This window comes from Littorina saxatilis, linkage group LG12, assembly GCF_037325665.1.
Source record: "Littorina saxatilis isolate snail1 linkage group LG12, US_GU_Lsax_2.0, whole genome shotgun sequence".
NCBI lineage: Eukaryota > Metazoa > Mollusca > Gastropoda > Littorinimorpha > Littorinidae > Littorina > Littorina saxatilis.
This window is the reverse complement of record NC_090256.1, coordinates 37,401,963-37,406,599: the sequence shown is the minus strand read 5'-3', so window position 1 is coordinate 37,406,599 and position 4,637 is coordinate 37,401,963.

The following is a 4,637-nucleotide window of genomic DNA, read 5'->3' as shown; positions in this document are numbered from 1 at the left end:
CGTTTATAATATAAAGAACGCATGTCCTAAAATAAACCACAGCTGATTGGACAGCTATTTTTAGCAGCTGGCGTGTTTGGAACTATGCAAATAAATCGATAAGTAAACACAGGTAGACTTAACGGAGCACGGGTGGCCGTGCAGACAAACATACAGGTATACAAAGACGATGGAACTGAGCGTAACGTCGAGAACTTTAACTGACACTCCGTAAGTTCCAGTTCTGCTGCCAAACCAAGCGCGGGAAGCGGGTGAGGCCGGGGGGAGGGAGGGAGGGAGGCCACGCAGAGTAAAATCCTTTGCTTGTTTTTACATCGTTTTGCACGGAGCGGCCAGATATAGAAGATACGTTCAGTTGTGAACTTGAATTTCATTTTGTTTAAAAGGGTGGGATTCAACTTAGACGAACCCAAAATATTCCAACGTCGGCAGCATTATGTGCCGAACGGATAACCCGCCTATAAATGTCTTCAAGTGGTGAAACTAAATCTGGTGCATATATATCCGAAACGAGTACAGGAAAAACAGTCACGTAAAGTGGTATCAAAACATTTCAATCTGTTCTTGAATGTGGGACTGCATTAAATGATATAATCACTTTGTTCCTTACTGAAAATGTAACTAAAGTTGACATTTTAAAAGCAGGTAACAACAAGAGGCGAAGCTTTTAACGACAAACAGTAACACAAACTCAATCACTCCGTCACACACACACACACACACACACACACACACACACACACACACACACACACACACACACACACACAGTAAGCATAGGTGACACTGTGCAAGAAAGCGAGACACTAGATCTAGATCTGTCTGTCTGCATGTTACAGGGACACGACTCTCGGCCCGCTCAAAATAACAATGACCGAGACTTTCAGTAATTCCTTCGCGTGACGTCTAACCCTCTTACGCCATAATGTGACGTCTTCAAATGTTAAAGTTTCTACCACAGACATACACACGCACACACACACGCACAGACAGACAAAGTTACGATCGCATAGGCTACACTTACGTGAGCCAAAAATGATTGCACTGTATTGCACGGATTCTGGACAAGCACGCCCCTCTCACCACACGCACAGTCACCGACAGACCCTCGGCACCTTGGCTTACGCTGGAGGTCTCAACAGCCAAGCAAGATCGGCATCGCGCTGAGAGAGAGTGGAGGAAATCGGCTCTCACTAACTACACGGTCCACAGGCAAATCTTTGCTTTTCACCGAGAGGCCGTCAAAGAGATGGTGGATAAGAACAGACACCAGTTTATTTCTCAGAAAATCGAGAACAGCACCTCCAGCAAAGAACTCTTCCTGATTACAGGGCAGCTCCTCGGTAAAATTCAAAATAAAAAGCTCCCAAACTCCGTCCATCTTGATGACCTTCCAGATAAGTTTGGGGACTTTTTTGCCGAAAAAATCGAGAAGATCCGAGTCGAGCTTGATGCTGCTCTTGGGCATCCAGAGCATGCGCCATTTCACGGCGCCCACCTCGCCGATTTTTCCCCTGTCACTAAAGAACAAGTGAAGAAGATCATTGAAAAAGCTCCACCCAAATCCTGTATTCTCGACCCAATTCCTTCAGAGCTATTAAACGAGTGTCTAGAGGAATTACTCCCTGTCATTACTGATATCATAAATCAATCCCTCACATCCGGTCAAGTACCCCCTTCTTTTAAGCATGCAGTAGTCACTCCCCTCCTGAAAAAAGCTAACCTTGACATCAACACTTTTGAGAACTACCGCCCTGTCTCTAATTTGCCTTTTGTTTCGAAAGTCCTTGAAAAGGTTGTTTTGGCCCAATTGTCAGAGCATCTTGCTAAGACAGGTATGGTTGAACCATTACAACTCAACTCAACTCAACTCAACTCAACTCAAATTTTATTGGCTTCAATTTTCAAAGAAGAATTTGTCTTGCGCTTGGGAGAAAGTAAGAGTATAACATATAAAAACAGCATTCATATCACATTTCATGTATCACACACAGTAATCACTAGTATAAGCCTACAATTATCACATTTGTACCTGTATCATACATGCAAATAAATAGTATTACAGTCCGCCTACTTGTACACTAAGTTGTATCATGTTATTTTGAAATATAGGGGGCTTTTTACAGTGATTCGTGAAGGCCGCTTCACTGGTCCATATTAGGCGCCCAGGCTCCTAATATGGACCCTTTGTGATTTATTCTCTATTTAATTTTTGCTGAATGTGTATCAAAGCTATTTCACTCTAATTAGGCCTAACGGTTAACCTAAGAAAGAAGGACTACCAAACACAAAATGAAACTTCTTTGCAAGAAAACAAGTTAGTTATCAGCATGAAACAAAAAGTGGTCCATATTAGGAGCCCTTCCCCTACCATAAACAACTTGAACATCACAATAACAAAACAAGAGGCGAAGCCTTCAAGGCTCACGTAAGAAATCGTCAAACAGTAACACAAACTCAATCACTCCGTCACACATACACACACACACACAGTAAGCATAGGTGACACGGTGCAAGAGTGCGAGACACTAGATCTAGATCTGTCTGTCTGTAGCCTACTTACGGGGACACGACTGCCAGATGGCCAGATCGACACTGCGCTTTCGACAGCGCTTCCTCGCGCAGACAATGGAAACACGCTGTGCAGATTAACCTGTAGGAAATCTCCTTTGGTATCTTCTTTATCTATTTTTCTGGAGCTACCGTCGAAACCGAACAATGTGAAATCGTCTTCTCCGAATCGGCGAACTGCAGCTCGGTGATAACTGTATCTATACCACAATCCTTCACGCGATCTGACCTAACCTTGACCCCTGACCTGGTCTACATACCACACACCACACAAACCAGTCAGCTGTTTTTACCCCCCCCCCCCCAACCCCCACCACCCGTTTTCTTTGGATACACACTTTAACTACATACGTGCCGACAAAATGTTGATCATTGCTTCAATACTTTGAAGCTGTTGCTTGAATAATAACCAGGTAAAATTAGTATTTCGGTGTTCAGTCAAATGTTAAAGTTTCTACCACAGACATACATACATACGCACGCACGCACGCACGCGGCACGCACGCACAGACAGACAAAAGTTAGCATCGCATAGGCTACACTTACGTGAGCCAATAAGACCAAACGTGTTAATTGTCTCTGCTTTTAACCCCACAAGCTAACTCAATGAACTCGTCCAGTCTTGATCGCGAGACAGGGTGACGACAAGTGTGTACAACAGTTACTGACACTGACGGTGCAAAGAGATGTAGCAATTTAATTGATGTTTTATTTGATGTTCATGAATTTTCCGTTCCTTTGATTATGTTCTGAACAAAATTTTGCGATAATCAAATATTCTAATGTTAATTGAAGGAGTTAAATAAACTTTTGAAGTTGCACTATCATTTTTGTGGCGCATTGAAGTGTATGTGTTTGGTGTAAACAGGTGTTCTTGGTGTGTGTGTTTGATTGCATGTGTGTGTGCTCGTTCAATCGTCAAAACAACAACAAAGTCAGTACCTGAAAGGAATTCGATCGATACATAAATGTTATTTGCGTTTTTGACCAAAATATGACATTTTACACAGATCGAGACAGTCATTGTTCACCTCGACCGATAACGTATGATTAATGACTTTGGTCATTAAAAATCTGAAAATTGTAATTAAAATTATTTTTTTATAAAACGATCCAAAATTTCATTTATCGTATTCTTCATCATTTTCTGATTCCAAAAACATATAATTATGTTATATTCGGATTAAAAACAAGCTCTGAAAATTAAAAATATAAAAATTATGATTAAAACTAAATTTCCGAAATCGATTTAAAAACAATTTCATCTTATTCCTTGTCCGTTCCTGATTCCAAAAACATGATATGATATGTTTGGATTAAAAACACGTTCAGAGAGTTAAAAAGAATAGAGATATAGAAAAGCGGGCTATCCTTTTCAGCGCAACCGCTACCGCGCTTTTCTGTATTGTAAATTTCACTGCCTTTGCCACGAGCGGTGGACAGACGATGCTACGAGTGTATGGTCTTGCGGAAAAAATGCAATGCGTTCAGTTTCATTCTGTGAGTTCGACTGAGCTTCACTTTTTTTTATCTTTTTTTTTATATATATATATTTTGTTTTTGTTTTTTGTCTCATCTCTTTTTCAAAAAATGTGTCGCATTGATCATAATCCGCCATGAAATTTCAGGAATGTTTATGTGAGCACTTTAAGTTTTAAACTTGTTGTGCTCCTTCTTAATGATTTTGTTATATTATCATGTGTCTGTTTATGAATAAAATACTGTTTAAAGGAGCTTCACTAAATGTTGTAAAAAAGTAAATTTTAAGGGGCTTAATTGCCTATATTGGACATGAATTGGTTTATACGATTCGAGTTTTACGCCCTCACGGCTTTTTGATGTATGCGTGTTCAGGTGGTTTCAGCCATCTGCACTTATGGTAGAATGACCAAGATCTTTAACGTGCCATTGTGGTGACACGGGGGTGGGAGATGGATACCGTCTCTGGGTCTGCACATAAAGTTGACCCGTGTCCGTCCCGGCCCGGATTCGAACCAGCGACCTCTCGATCACAAGTCCAGTGCTCTACCACCTGAGCTACCCGGGCCCCCAAAATGTTGTATTTT